This window comes from Podarcis cretensis, assembly GCF_951804945.1.
Source record: "Podarcis cretensis genome assembly, chromosome: 7".
Lineage (NCBI taxonomy): Eukaryota > Metazoa > Chordata > Lepidosauria > Squamata > Lacertidae > Podarcis > Podarcis cretensis.
Genome location: NC_137176.1, coordinates 4,495,512 through 4,511,873, shown reverse-complemented (window position 1 = coordinate 4,511,873; position 16,362 = coordinate 4,495,512). Strand labels below are relative to the sequence as shown.

The 16,362-nt window shown below is 41.2% G+C and overlaps 1 protein-coding gene and 1 long non-coding RNA gene across 7 annotated transcripts in view; one reads left to right on the top strand and one right to left on the bottom strand.

The window, feature by feature from the left end:
• Window positions 1-6,004: 6,004 nt before the first annotated feature.
• PURA (purine rich element binding protein A) overlaps window positions 6,005-16,362 on the bottom strand; it is a 28,728-nt gene continuing 18,370 nt past the window's right edge. For 2 of the 6 annotated variants that reach the window (XM_079983643.1, XM_079983642.1), the window contains 2 exons: window positions 9,844-9,909; window positions 6,005-7,340 (listed from right to left, as the gene is read on the bottom strand). The gene's annotated coding sequence lies outside the window, so the exon portion shown is untranslated. Of the gene's footprint in view, window positions 7,341-8,586; window positions 8,667-9,781; window positions 9,910-16,362 lie in introns of all 6 variants that reach the window. The other 4 variants (XM_079983646.1, XM_079983644.1, XM_079983645.1 and 1 more) reach the window with 4 other exon arrangements.
• Window positions 9,921-12,968, top strand: LOC307220083. The gene is made up of 2 exons (XR_013840698.1): window positions 9,921-11,701; window positions 12,081-12,968. It is a non-coding gene; the product is annotated as an uncharacterized lncRNA (long non-coding RNA).

Here is a 16,362-nt window from a genome sequence, read left to right as displayed (position 1 = left end):
AACCTTGGCCTTGTTGTGGTGGCAGCGGCAGAGGGCCAGCAAAGGTCAGGCAATGGGGTGGGCATATAAGAATGGCTTGGATTTTGGATAAGGATGCCTATGCCGCCTGGGACCAGCCCTTTAAACTGAGTAGTTGAGGCTGAGAAGGAGGTAGATATTGCCAAACCTCCACTTGGTCCTCAAGCCTCCACCTTGAGAAGAGGGAAGTGTGGTAGATACGTATGCCGCACATCCACATAACCACATTTCCTGCATTGACTAAGTATCTGAAACAGCAGAATTTGAAAATTATGGATGTGGTTTAAAAAATGACTATCCTCCAGCTTGTTCATCCAGCCAGCCAGGTTCCATGACAGACAGGAGACTTCAGGTTTTAGTTGCATTGGTTGTCATTGTTGTGTTAGAGCCTTGATTCCCGTGATCTCCTTTGGAGGTGCTATGGATGCAATCACTAGCGAAAGAAGGTTGTATTGCAGCTGATGTACTTCTGCAGGAATGGTAACTTTCGTTTGGGGTTTCCTCTTCCTAATTCATCAGGCTCCAGTTTCCTCATCTCGGACCAGTTTTCTTTTGTTTGGCATGCTTGTGTGCCTGTTGCAGTGTTGTGTTTTGTGTTCAAGTTCAGTCATGTTTCCTGAGCACTATCCTCTATAAATAATCGGGATGATTTACCTACTGTAAACAGGTGTATCGGGTCGTAGAGTACAACTTTGTACATCAATAAAGCAGAGCTCACATACCCCCCCCCCCAAAAAAGAGAGGAAAGATAAGACAAAGTAGCTCCAGATGAGCAGTTGAACCCTATCGACATGTAGATTCCCAGATGATCAGAGCGATTGCGGGCTCCCTTTCAATCTCAGGCTGATAAAAGCATTGTGTTAAAAGTCTCCGCCCCCTGCTGCCCTTGTTCTGTCCGTCTTTAGCATGAAATGGGCTGTCGTTTGTGATACTAAACTTGTCTGTATCGCTGCGTCTGCTTGTTAGTGGCGGTGTATTTTTGAGCATTTCATGACCTACCTCCCCCCAAAATAGCTCATCAACTATGACCTCCCCTGCTAAAAAAAAGCTCAACAATTCTAACCTCCCCCCACCAATGACAAGGGGTAGATCACTGCCAGTTGTTTTATACTGGGAGTAGATCGCAGTCTCTTGGGAGTTGGATGTGCCTGGTTTATTGCATCAGAGAATAGTGTCTAGGATTGAGTTTGGTTCTGCATACTTTTGGGTTGTGATGGCTCCTTAATCATAGTTGAGGGAGGTCTGGGTTCGCACATAATGCTGCACTATGTTTAACATTAACTAAGGTTTGTAAACCAGGTACAAACTTTGGTTAATGAGCAACCTTTAACCACACAGTTAAGCTGCTGAGCTGAGTTCACACATAATACTAAGCTATGATTTAATAAACTATGGTTCAACATTATGTGCAAACTAGGCTACTGAAAGATAATGGCCACAGGATTCCCAAAACTGTTTCCTGTTACAGACACAGTAACAGTCAATAAGTTTTAAAAGAGTTGAACAGATCAACAGAATAAAATCCATCATGTGCTACACCACTTTGGTCAGCTTTGCTTCACACGGACGCTAAGCTACAAAAACAAACCTTGCCTCATTCTGCTCTTAATCTGAGGAACATGCAGCATAAACAACACAAAAGCATGTTTGCATTTTAAGTAAACTGTTTACATTTACAGAAAAACCAATGAAAAATCTTGTGGCACCTTAAATACTAGAAAGTGTATTATGCCATAAGTTTTCATGGATGCTAGTCAGATGCTTGAAGTATTGTCTTCAACTGGCAGCTGTGTGTGTGTCTCTGTGTATATGATGTTTACAGTGGGATGAACTTTCATTAAAATTCTAACTTTGACAATACAATTAGAAGTTTACATGTACTGTATGCAAAATAAGTAGTGGCCATTCACAGTACCAGTAATTGTTAACACAGTAGGAGATGTTTCATCAAATTACTGTGGATGTGAATGATCACTATGCTTGTTTTGCATACATTTAAGCTTTAAATGGGACGCAGGTGGCGCTGTGGGTTAAAGCCTCAGCGCCTAGGACTTGCCGATCGAAAGGTCGGCGGTTCGAATCCCTGTGGCGGGGTGCGCTCCCGCTGCTCGGTCCCAGCGCCTGCCAACCTAGCAGTTCGAAAGCACCTCCGGGTGCAAGTAGATAAATAGGGACCGCTTACTAGCGGGAAGGTAAACGGCGTTTCCGTGTGCGGCTCTGGCCCGCCAGAGCAGCGATGTCACGCTGGCCACGTGACCCGGAAGTGTCTCGGGACAGCGCTGGCCCCTGGCCTCTTAAGTGAGATGGGCGCACAACCCCAGAGTCTGTCAAGACTGGCCCGTACGGGCAGGGGTACCTTTACCTTTACCTTTAAGCTTTAAATGCACTTCCATTTCCATCCTGCCTTTTACATTTGCCCTATGCCTCCATCAATACTTGCCAACTGAGAATAGCATCATGAATTTGATGAAGTGGATGCTACTTCACAAAAGATTATACATAATAAATATGTCACACTTTAAAGTACTACAAGACTCTTGTTTTAGGTTTCAGAGAATTAATGCACATTTCATTCATGGCTCAGGTGGTATGCCTCTAATCACTTGCTCCCTAATTGAAACTATAGGAATATGTATCCCCAAAATAGACTGCCAACCAAGGGAATTACATGTACACCTTATGAACTTTGGCATGGAATAATAATAATAATAATAATAATAATAATAATAATAATATACTGCCCATCTGACTGGGTTGCCCAGCCACTCTGAGCAGCTTCCAGCAAAATATAAAAACACACAAAAAAATCAAACATTAACAACTTCACTATACAGGGCTGCCTTCAGATGTCTTCTAAAAGTAATATAATTGTTTTATCTCCTTGGCATCTAATGGGAGGGTGTTCCACAGGGTGGGTGCTACTTCCAAGAAGGCCCTCTGCCCGGTTCCCTGTAACTTCACTTCTCGCATTGAGGGAGTAGCTAATATGTCACACACATGTGTTTGGCAGTATTGCCTATGCGTATGTACCCAAGGAGAATAGGCACAAATTAGATCCCAGAGCACAATAGACTATTGTGATTGGCTGTGCTCCAGGGAGCAAATAATTCAGAGAAGTGGACTTGAATACTAGGAAAGTCAGCACGAGGCATGTGCTTCATTTTGAGGAGCACAGGAAAGCTGACAAGAGAGGAACTGTGATAGACTTTTCTGACGAGTCAGAGGATGAAGCACAAGCCCTCATAAACTTTCCTGGATTGGTGAATGATAGTCCAGATTGGCCTTCTACTGTCCCATCACGTAGCACAGATGCTGAACAGGAAAGAGAAGTGAAGGAGTAGATTCCAAGACGCAGCGCAACCAAAGAGGAGGAGACCACATTAGATGGTGGTGAAGAGATTGAGAAGATCTCAGAGCCAGATGTCAGGTGCTCACTGAGATGCAACAAAGGTGTTCCAACCCCACGACTGTCCTACCTCACAAGGTTGGTGCAACCCCTAGAAACTTCCACCTGGGAAAAGATTGAGCAGATGCAAGCCGCTGAAGCTCACCTGTAGAGGAATGCTGCACAGGAAGGGATTGAAGAAGAAGAGTTTGGATTTGATATCCCGCTTTATCACTACCTGAAGGAGTCTCAAAGTGGCTAACATTCTCCTTTCCCTTCCTCCCCACAACAAATACTCTGTGAGGTGAGTGGGGCTGAGAGACTTCAAAGAAGCGTGACTGGCCCAAGGTCACCCAGCAGCTGCATGTGGAGGAGCGGAGACGCGAACCCGGTTCACCAGATTACGAGTCTGCCGCTCTTAACCACTAGACCACACTGGCACTGCACCAGCACCAGAGAAGGCAATAGGAAGCACATGGGTGTTTAAGGTAGAGAAGGGTGCAGAAGGGGAAAATCGAGCACTACAATGCAAGACTTGAGGCAAAAGGTTACTTGCAAGTGTAGGAGAAAGACTACAGTGAAACTTTTGCACCTATAGTGAGACACCCTATCATCAGACTGCTTTTGAGCATGGTAGCTTCTGAACAAATAAAGGTGTAATGCATAGATATTAAAACCACATTTTTGCATTGCCAGTTCTGTAAATGAAACAAGCCAAAGGTTTTATCAAACCAAAGGAAGCGAATCTCGTACACAAACTTCAGAAGGGGCTTTATGGATTAAAACAAGCTGCTAGAGCATGGAATGAGAAACTACACAGGAAGCTCACACAACTGGGGTACATACATGGTCATGCAGGGAAGTGCTTGTACACCAAGGGCAAAAATGAACAATTTTCTTTTATTTTGGCCTTTGTGGATGGTTTAAGTATTGCAACTGAAAATAAACAAGGCTATACAGAAGTTGTGGAATACCTAAGCAAAGAAGTAGAGATAAAGGAACTGGGAAATATGTCTTTCTTCTTGGGTATTCAAATAGAAGATAAGATCCTTATTCTTTTGACTCTAAGTCAAAAGCAGAAAGTTACTGAATCGCTTGACAGTCTAGGAGTGAAAGAAGTCAAGGAAGTAGCCATGCCAATGGTGACTGACTTACTAAAGAGTAAAGGTAGGTCTGAACCCTTCTCAGACAACAACAGGTCAGCTATATGAAAGATCCTTTACTGAACCACAACAACCTGACCTGACATAGCAAATGCAGTGGGAATCCTAAGCAGGGAAATTAAAATCCTAAGCAGGAAAGTTAGCTTTCCCACTGAGAAGGACTAGATTGCTATGAAAAGAGTTGCTAGGTACTTAAAGGGAACCATGAGCTGTAAACTTAAACTGCCAGCTGACAACTATCCAAAACTACCAGGTTACAGAGATGTTGACCGTGCCAGAGACACAAAGGATTACAAATCAACAGGTGAATTTATCTTTATGTTTGGAAACGGGCCTGTTTCCTGGGCCAAACCCCAATGCACATTGGGGTGAAATATCACAATGTGTGCGGTGACACATGATGGACTTGTTGACTTGGCGTATTGTCAAACCAAAGAAATGGCAGTTGACATTCTCATCAAGCTACTACCAAGAGACAATTTTGAGAAGCTTCAAGTCAAGTTAGAACTGTGGGTACTTCATTAATTGCCCATGCAATGGTTATATTTGTCTGAGAAGTAGTTTGTGGGATAACCAGCCTCATACAACCAACATGCATAAGTCTAATTAATGCATGAAATAGTTAATGCCATAGAGTAAGCTGTCCTGCCAGGCTTATTTAAGTCATTCCCCCTCATCTTGGGGGGAAGGTAATCAAAGGCCTTTGTTCACCTCAGTCTAACAGGCAAGCACAACATGTTTTGAGCTGGTTGCTGCAGCTCAGACTGAATGGCTTTTACAAGCCTATGCTAATAATTTCCTATACAAATAATTTAGGAAGTTTCACCAATGTAACTAAGTCAAGTGTTACTGCCCGTGCAACTTTTTTTGAATGCTGTATGGAAAAGCACATGAATCTGACCCTTGGAGAGTTTGTAAGTAAACCACTTTTAATTTACCAAGTGTGTGGGTCTTTTTCTTTGCTAGGGAAAGAGGGGGACTTTGGAAGCAGCTTAGAAGGGCATATTTTAGAAGTCTAACAGCCTATATTTCCATGCTTTACTTTGCTGCATATTTCGTGATTTTAAATCTCTGCTGGGGTTCTCTCACCAAACTTGGATCTTGGCATCCAAGAATTCTCCTTTATATACCTATGTTTTCCTTGCCATCAACAAGATCATGGCATATCTTTTATAGGCACTGCTGCATTTAGAATCCTGAATTATATAATATTTCCTTATTCAACGTGTGCATGTTGTGGCTGTTGCAAAATGGTATACTCAGCAGTCCTGTTAAATCTCGCAGAAGTGTATGCTTTGTGTCTTCCTCAAAGCTCAGTTTTGAGCAACTGAATACATTTAAATTGACTGCTTTAAAATATTTTCAAAACAGTAGGAACTTAAAAGAGAGGAGCCAGATATCCCCAATGGTTGACACTTAAAAATCACTATAATGCATCTTAAATCAAATAATTTATTAAGTAATTACATGTAAACACTTTATATTGACTAGCAAATACATTGCTCAAGTACTCCTCTTCCAACAATAAAGGAAAATACCCCCTTTATAAACAGAGTCAGACTGACTAAAGATATACATTCTACTGTACAGTGAATGTATATACAATTGACACTTTGATTTTCCTTATCTTATATTCATTTAAAGTGCAAAGGATATAAATTTGTTCAGCATTGCAAGACAGTGTCAATGGTAACTTTGGTCTATCAAGTGAAACTAGATAGCGGCCCCGGCAGTATTTTTAAAAAGCAGAGAAACCAGACCTTGCAGGACAAATCTTAAAAAAAAATAAATTCCTTTTCTCATATAATTGAAAATATTTTTAGACAGGAAATATACTATTCTGAATGAATGAAACGAACATGTTTCTTAGTTACAATCTAGAGTTAGTAGTTACATACATACAATTACACAAATACATAAACCACAGAATGTCTGAACATTGCCCGACATTGCCCATTAGATCAAAATACAACAGTTATGAGATGGTAGCCAGGAATAATAAAAACAGGATAGCAGCCATTTACATAAATAAAAGCAAATATTTTTGCCTAGTTCAACATTCCAATCTTCTAATAAGTGTGTACTCTTACAGTGTATGCTTGTATGATAATTAAAACGTTACAGAAAAACATGACCACCAATGGATATTGGTACATCTAATAAAGAGTAACTAGCCAAATAATAATAATAATAATGCAGAGATCGGAGTACATCTAATAAAGATTAACTAGCAAAAAATAATAATGCAGAGACTTGAGAGATATAATTCTAGCCTTTCTTGAGAGATTTTTCCCCCCTGGTCTTTTCAGAAAACTCACATGTGAAAAAATACGCTACAGGTTTTGTCCTCATCTTCTGAAAAGAAAAAAAAGGAAAAGACGGCTTTGCACTGCTAAATCCTTCCATGCAATCATGTACGAGGTGCTCAACTATATAGAGAATAGTTAGCATAAACTGTGATCATGGCTGCACTCTCCCCATCAGCTGAAATTCCAGAGATGGCTGAACTGGCCTCTCTTCACAATGACATGTACCTTCATACAAGGCTGGGTGGAGGAGTGGCTCTTAGGGCTGGAAAGGGGGGCTCAGGTGTAAATTTAACAGCACCCTATATTAGAGGACCAAGTGATTATCCATCTGCCTTTAATGCTCAGCGTAATAATGAAATCTTGGAATTCCAGGTTTATGTATGCAGGTACATAATCGTGTGAAGAAAGTGCTTCCGGGAACTAATGCTGTTTCCAGAGATGTCAATTGAATTCTTTGCCATTCATCTGAAATGTATAAGAAAGGTCCTTCAGTTTCACGCATAACTAGGATTGTCATATTTCAAAAAGTGAAAATCTTTTCAGGCAAAGTTGTTGTTTTTTTTGGGGGGGGGGGTTGCCCAAAGTTGTGAAATCACAATAAAACAAGTTCTTTAGCTATTTTTAATGAAATCTACACTACTGACATGGGCTGCCATACGTCCGGATTTTCCCAGACATTTCAGCGATTTTCATCCGGACGCTGTTTGCGAGGGCTGAATACCAACCGGCTATGTCCAGGAAGTTCTGGACGTATGGCAACCCTAGGCATAACTAATGCTGTTTTTACACTGTAAACCTCCCTGTGGTCTTTGGATGAGGGGAGGTGTAGAAATGTAATTTACTACTACTAATAATAATAATAATAATAACAACACAGGGTTTATTGTCCTCCTCCCTTGTTCTGATGTACCAGTAAACAAGATGAAATGCTTGAGCTGTGTACAGAATGCTAAAGTGCCACTTTTGTGCAAGCTTTGCTATAAATCAAGGGTTTCCAAAACCAGGAAAAATAGGGACATGCAAGGCCAGAGGAACGTTGCAAGCTGATTTTAACTACCTGCTACTGGAGTAATGGAAGAAGCATAGAAGTATAGAAGGGGTTTCTCTCTGTGTGTGTGTGTTGCATGAGAACTTCTTTTTTTAACTGTTTTTCTGATGGCCTCTAATTATCAAAAATATTTAAATATTTGCTACTTCATTACTTCATATACAATTTCAAATTGGCTTGTTAACAACCACTCCAATTTTAAGATATGAGACAACTACTGAGCTTTAGCAAATGTGGGTTTTGGAATTCCATGTCTTAAAATATATATTATTATTATTTAGCCCCATGAGAAAAGTTTAAGAATTATACACAGAGCTACCTTGTTTCCTTTAAAATACTCATACAGTAATAATACTGATGGCAGAGTGTGGAAATGTGAAGAACCTTGAAATGATTTTACATGGACTATTCACATTAAACAATTAGATATTGACAGTGTTATAAAATTACAATATTGACAGTAAAAAACCAAGACTGATATACACCATTAATATAATCTTCTTTCCCATTTGAAATTACGAAGGATTTGCTTATATAGGAAAGGCTAATACTGTAATAGTATTTTTGCTTTGCAATTTGTAGGTGCTGAAGATAATTTGTCATTGACTTTAAATAAGTGACTTCCCATGTGTGTTCCACAGTGGTAATGGGTTCTCCTCAAACCTTTTGAATGCTTTGAAGAAGGGCCGGTGTCAATTGCTCAGATTAAAGTTGTTGCCAATTATATTGCACAAAAGTGGAGGCTGCAAAAGGGGAGGAAAGGGAGTTTTCAATTGGAATAGCACAGTAAAGACTCAACAACACACTAGGATTTCACCCAAGGAATGAATGAATGTTGATTTGTGCTATCATCACAAATGCAGGGAACTCTACAGAGTGCTGCTCCCACATTCACAAAACTGGGCAAACAACATGGTGAGGCAACAGGATCCTCCCTCCCTTGGTCCCATATTGACCTCTGCATATTGGATGTAACATATTAATCTGTGGCCCCCAGAAATGGTTGGAGTCAGCTCCCATCAGCTTCTGCCAGCATGGTCACTGGTCAGGGATGATGGAAATTGCAGGTCAGGAACATCTGGAGGGCCACAGGCTTCCCATCCCTGGTATGAATGAGGCAGACATGCATAGAATCCTACACAGAATGACCAAGATTAAGATTCCTGCTCCCACATGCACGGGGCTCTCTCTATGCGCACACAAAATTTAGGAAAGAATGCAAGTACATGGAGATATGGATGCATGATTTCACAGCCCCTCCGAGTGTGGAGGTTATCTTGTTTTGCAAGGTGATTCTGAAAGTATGTATGTATATATATTAGAGACGTCCTTAGAAAGAATGGACACAACTGAAGCTAAATTACATACATTATTATATTATCTAGACATGCTTCCATATTCTACATCCGTTGCTGAAGAAGAAACTGGTTCTCGCGCAAGCTCTCAGTTATAAAGATCTAAAATATCTGCATGGAAACAATTAAATTTCTGTAAAATATGTGCCAGGCTTCTTTACTAAAGTTATCCCTGTGTAAATTTTCTATGTTTAAAAATATTTCCTAAAAGTTTAAAGGAAGAATTCAATGTGGTGCTAAGCATATAGCTTTGCCATTGTAAGCATTTCTGCAAACTATTCTAGGGGTTCTCCTGCCCCCCCCCCCGAGCAAATTTGGGGGAGTGCAGGGGGAGGGGGGAAGTCCTGTTGCATTAGTGGAAATCCTTGTGTGGACTTTTGTTGACGGGACTCGCTAGCTAAAATCCCACTTGTGATTTAGGTTCATACAGACTAGCAAAGTTCACTTATTTGAAAAGTGCTGCAAGTACAACAGAAGACAGAATACGACATGCTTGTCATTACCTTGAAGGCGATAGAATTTGTAAGTCAATGGGGGAGGACAGAAACAGGAAATGAAGACTGACCTTATAAACAAAGATATGTTTAGGGCTTCTGGTTTCAGGAATAAACCGATATTTACTGGTAAACGTCTGCCAAAAAAAACAAAAATAGAAACATAAGATTACTGGTAAATATTGGTTTATGTGGAGTAGAAAAATTGTTCATATTCTTATTCTTTAAAACTGCTAGAGAGATGAGAGGGTCTGATAATGGTTACCATGCCTGAATTCTTTTGGGAAAGTACCGGTCATTGCCTCAAACCAGAAACCCTCTGCTCATAGTGGGACTCTGCACACCTAAATTTTCCAGACATCTTCAAGAGAACCTAATCATTCTGAATGATGCTTGAGACAGAGAAAAATTCTTTCTGCCCCAATTCCAGAATGTCCAGTTATGATTTTGAAAATTCACTTTTATTATGATATATAAGAAATAAATATGAAACTTAATAATAAATAAATAAATAATGCTTTTCTTTAAAGAAGCCTAATTCTGTTCATGTTATATACATAAAATGTATTTACATAGAACTCATAATTCAGTTGAATTCAAATTAGTTTTATTTGCAGATGATATTCTTTTGTTTATTTGAGAACCTCAGACTAGTATTCCCATCTTGATGTTTTTGGTAAAATATCTGGTTATTCTGTTAATTGGTCCAAACTGGAATTGATGCCAATAGGTCAAAAATCTGATTACACATTCATTCAAGGTATATCAGTTCTGGATTAGTTCCAAGTCTATTAAATATCTAGTTATGTTAATACCAAAAGATATATAACGGTTAGTCACAGTTAATATAAATAAATTAATAAAAAAGGTTTCTTCAGATATTGATAGGTGGGAGTGGCTGAACCCTACCCTTTGGGGAAAGGTGAATGTTCTCAAAATGAATATTATTGCCAGATTTATTTATATTCTGAGAGGACTTCCAGTTTTTATATCTGGATCATACCTTCAAAAGATAAAAATCCCTGTTTAGGAAACGTCTTTGAGGCTCAACAACACCGAGGAACATTCTTGCAGAGAATGCAGTTATAAATTCTGAATTTGGAATTATATCATTTTGCTTATTTACCATCAAATATTAAATATTGGAAAACCTACTGTTGGGTCTTAATTTTCCAACATAGGCAACCCTAGAATATACATATACAGCACCTTTGGTTGGTTGGACAATACTAGGATCAAAATATTTGAAATATCAGCTGACTCCAGCAACAACTAAGTCAGTTAGAAGGATATAAAATATATTGGGGGGGGGGAATATTGATCCATTCTCACATGCCAAACTTACTTTGTGGGGAAACCCTACTCTAAAAATTGCAAAAAATACGTCAACATGGAAAAATTGGATGGAAGCAGGTGTATTGACTTTGGACCAACTGATAGATGAGGAAGATTAATTTTATACCTATGCTATTTTAAGACAAAAATATCATCTATCAGATGCAGCCCAATGGCAATATATTCCATTACAACATCTCTTAACAAGGGTGTTTGGGCTGGCAACCCTCTCAGCTTCCAAGATACCTGAGATACTGGAGCAATTGGATGACTCATTCAAAACTAAAAAGCCAGTGATTACTTTTTAGAAATATGTATTGGCAATAAATAAGTTCCAATATGCAGACTTTAAGAAATGATTGGAATAAAGTATTGGAAGTTCCAATACTACCAGACAGTGGGAAAGTGTTTGTATGTTTGTATATTGTTTTGTACTTACTAAGTTTTGGGAGAAAGTACTGGAGTGTGTAACTATGATTGTGCAGAAAAGGTTAAAACTTTCAGAGAACATTATTTTGAACTATAAGTCTATGGTATGGAAATTAACAATGGGACAACGAAAATGGATTCTACGCACCCTAATTGTGGCCAAGGGTGGGACGCAGGTGGCGCTGTGGGTTAAAGCCTCAGCGCCTAGGACTTGCCGATCGAAAGGTCGGCGGTTCGAATCCCTGCGGCGGGGTGTGCTCCCGCTGCTCGGTCCCAGCGCCTGCCAACCTAGCAGTTCGAAAGCACCTCCGGGTGCAAGTAGATAAATAGGGACCGCTTACCAGCGGGAAGGTAAACGGCGTTTCCGTGTGCGGCTCTGGCTCGCCAGAGCAGCGATGTCACGCTGGCCACGTGACCCGGAAGTGTCTCCGGACAGCGCTGGCCCCTGGCCTCTTAAGTGAGATGGGCGCACAACCCCAGAGTCTGTCAAGACTGGCCCGTACAGGCAGGGGTACCTTTACCTTTACCTAATTGTGGCCAAGAGATTGATACAGATGACTCGGAAGAATCAAGTTACGATACCCTTTAATCAATGGATTGACAGTATGACAACACTCACAGCTTATGAACTGCTTACAGAAATAGGCTTTGCTTGGGTAAATATGACAACATTTGGAATGAGTTTATACAGAATGTAGTAGGCTATTAATATCTATATGTGTATTAGGATAATAACACTATATCACTTCATATAAGAATGTATGGGAGTAAGGTATATTACACTGAATTTTTGTATATGTATATATATTACACATCTTTGTTCTTTTTTTCTCACTTCCCCCCTTCCCTCCTCCATATCACTTAATTTATTTATACTTGAAATTATTTCAATAAAATATTATTACAAATAATAACAACAAGACCTCTATCTAGAAGCATCATAGGGATTCATCCGTCTCTCATCTGGGAAGCTATTGTGCCCCTGAAAACTGAGCTAAGAGATGATGGCTCCTTCCAGCCCATAAATAGTTTGCGAAAGAACCTCCCGAACCATATGAAGGCCAGTCTCCAACATTCTACCACACTCTAGTGGCCAAAAAATACAACACAGAATAGGACCGCTGTTCACAGAAGGAGGCTGGATTCTCAGTAACTGGGGATGCGAGAAGGTGTGAGTCCCTTTACTTGCTTCCATATAAGTTAATGGTAGTTGTTACTTTTACCTCACAGGAGGAAAGTGCTGCAGTTGGAAAGATTGCTGCAGGGAGAGGAAAACCCGCCCCGACTCATACAGAGTGAGATGTGCTTTCATGTACAGAATGCAAAACTGATGCAGTGCACCTTCTCAGAGGTCCGTGCAAAATACAAGCCACATGCATCCCAAAACATTGGACATTTTTTTCCAAATGTTGGTGAAACCCTAAGATTCTATGATTCTATAAAAACTAATAATCTTAATTATTGTCTTTTAAATTTAGCCTCCACCTCCAAAAAATCTGAGCCCCTAAACTATAGTTTAATTCAATTGTGCATAAATTCAGGACTAAAGCAGCCCAACACACAGGGCAGGTCTCAACCCCAAATTAGTCATTGCTCCAGGCAATGTGATGGCTGATTGGAAAACTGTGGCGGGGGTTCCAAACCACCCTGTTGCCATGGCCAGACCACCTCCTGGTGAACTTTTGGTATCCCTCCCTGCATGGCTAAAAGACCTAATCACATAGTTTGTTCCTGAAAATGTATGGCATCTGAGAATTCCTGAATGATATGAAGCAGGATTAGCCTCTCCATGCTGCTTGACTACAGCCTGCTAGTTGGGGCTGATGGGAGTTGTAGCTATGTTTTAGGGGACTTTTCCTGTACAGTGGTACCTCGGGTTACAGACGCTTCAGGTTACAGACGCTTCAGGTTACAGACTCCGCTAACCCAGAAATAGTACCTCGGGTTAAGAACTTTGCTTCAGGATGAGAACAGAAACCGTGCTCCGGCAGCACGGCAGCAGCAGGAGGCCCCATTAGCTAAAGTAGTGCTTCAGGTTAAGAACAGTTTCAGGTTAAGAACAGACCTCCGGAACGAATTAAGTTCTTAACTTGACATACTACTGTAGATAGAACTGGTGATCCTGTCAATGACCTAATACCCCCCTGAAATGAGGATTTGTGACGAGCTATTGACATGGTCGCTTCTGAGCAGCCTCCCTGGTATTCTGGGGAACTTCACAAAATAAAATGAACCAGAAGATGGCTAGAGAGGAAATGGCACAAGACATGAATGACCTGAAGTTGATCAAACTTGAGTGAGAGCACATAGTTGCACCTATTGCATGGCAGCAAGGAAAGCAAATTCGGCTTATTTTGCTTCCACTACACCCCCATGTAGTCATCAAGTTGAGCTTTGCGGAGCAGCCAGGGGGCTATTATCTGCCCCTATGGATGGAGCAATAAAGTCCTTTGTAACCTGCTGAGAATTATTTCTAAGGCACTTGAGGAAAGTTGCTTGCATCTGCAGCAACCTTGATGCTTCACTTATTTTAGTTGTTGAGATGTGTAATGCGCCAACTGAGCAAGTGTTGTGGGATCAGTTTCTGTTACAGCAGCCTGGTGACAATGTGTCCAACAACTTAACCTCTTCATCCTGGAGAAGAGTGACTAGTGGGGTGCCACAGGGTTCTGTCTTGGGCCCGGTCTTATTCAACATCTTTATCAACGACTTGGATGACGGACTCAAGGGCATCCTGATCAAATTTGCAGATGACACCAAACTGGGAGGGGTGGCTAACACCCCAGAGGACAGGATCACACTTCAAAATGACCTTGACAGATTAGAGAACTGGGCCAAAACAAACAAGATGAATTTTAATAGGGAGAAATGTAAGTATTGCACTTGGGCAAAAAAAAAAAAAAATGAGAGGCACAAATACAAGATGGGTGACACCTGGCTTGAGAGCAGTACATGTGAAAAGGATCTAGGAGTCTTGGTTGACCACAAACTTGACATGAACCAACAGTGTGATGCGGCAGCTAAAAAAGCCAATGCAATTCTGGGCTGCATCAATAGGAGTATAGCATCTAGATCAAGGGAAGTAATAGTGCCTCTGTATTCTGCTCTGGTCAGACCTCACCTGGAGTACTGTGTCCAGTTCTGGACACCACAGTTCAAGAAGGACACTGACAAACTGGAACGGGTCCAGAGGAGGGCAACCAAAATGGTCAAAGGCCTGGAAACGATGCCTTATGAAGAACGGATAAGGGAGCTGGGCATGTTTAGCCTGGAGAAGAGGAGGTTAAGGGGTGATATGATAGCCATGTTCAAATATATAAAAGGATGTCACATAGAGGAGGGAGAAAGGTTGTTTTCTGCTGCTCCAGAGAAGAGGACACGGAGCAATGGTTCCAAACTACAAGAAAGAAGAATCCACTTAAACATTAGGAAGAACTTCCTGACAGTAAGAGCTGTTCGACAGTGGAAGTTGCTGCCAAGGAGTGTGGTGGAGTCTCCTTCTTTGGAGGTCTTTAAGCAGAGGCTTGACAACCATATGTCAGAAGTGCTCTGATGGTGTTTCCTGCTTGGCAGAGGGTTGGACTCAATGGCCCTTGTGGTCTCTCCCAACTCTATGATTCTATGATTCTAACCTCGCAACTCTTGCCCATCTTGCTTAAGTGGAGCTACCTTATAGGTTCAGGGTGTGCTAATGTGCTGTTAAATGAGGGACTGGTGCCTACCGCCCTGAAGAATGCAGTAGCATGGCCACTTCAAAGAAGCAGATCCACTCAACCCTGGATCCAATAGTATATGACTTCTGTCTGATCAGAAATATCCCCGTCCTGTGGAAATTGCTTGAGAAAGTAGTGGTGGATCAACAACAGGCACTCTTGGAGGCAACTGATTATCTTGACCCTTGCCAATCTGGTTCCAACCTAGCTTTGGCATCAAATCAGTCCTGGTCACCCAGCTGGATCACATTTATTGAGAAATGGTCTGGGGGAGTGTGACTCTGCTACACTTGATCTCCTAGCAGCTTTTCATATTATCAACCATGGTATCTGCCTGGATCAGAGGCGCTCTTTTTCAGTGGTTCCACTCCTCTTTGCAGGACCAGTTCTGAAGAGCAGCACTGGGCGACTAGTTGTTAGTCCCCATATATAACATCTATATGAAGCCTCATGGCATGGTTATTAGGGGATTTAGAGCATCAAATCTTTCAGTATGTTGGAAACACTCAGTTCTAGTACTCTATAGTATCTGAATCAGGAGTGGGCATGCAATTCCTGAGCCAGTATCTGGATGAAGTGGTAGGCTGGGAGAGGGTCAAAAGCCTGAGATTAAATCCTGGCAAGATGGAGGAATTGTGTGTGAGTTGCTCCTGGATCCAGGAAATTGCCTATTTGCCCGTTCAGGATAGGGTCACAAACCTTTCGAAGGAGCAGCCTCATAGTTGATTCATCTTTGCCACTAGAGACTCATGTGGCTTCAGTAGCTGAAAGTATCTTCTACTAGGTTTGGCTGGTATACCAGCTATGGCCATTGCTCAACAGGGATAATCTGGCCATGGTGGTCCATACGCTGGTAAACCTGAGATGTGATTACTGGAATGCACTCTATTTGAGACTGCCCTTGAAGATGGGCTGGAAGCTCCAGTTACGGTAGCTAAAATCCTGCCGAGAGGTTACCATCATCAGCACATTACACCTTTCTTAAGCATCTGCACTGTCTGCCTATATAAGAATAACAATATTATTATTTATACCCCACCCATCTGGCTATTGTATGGGGCCACAATAAGTTGGAAGGCAGTCTCTGAAATAACAAGAATGTTTGAAAACTAT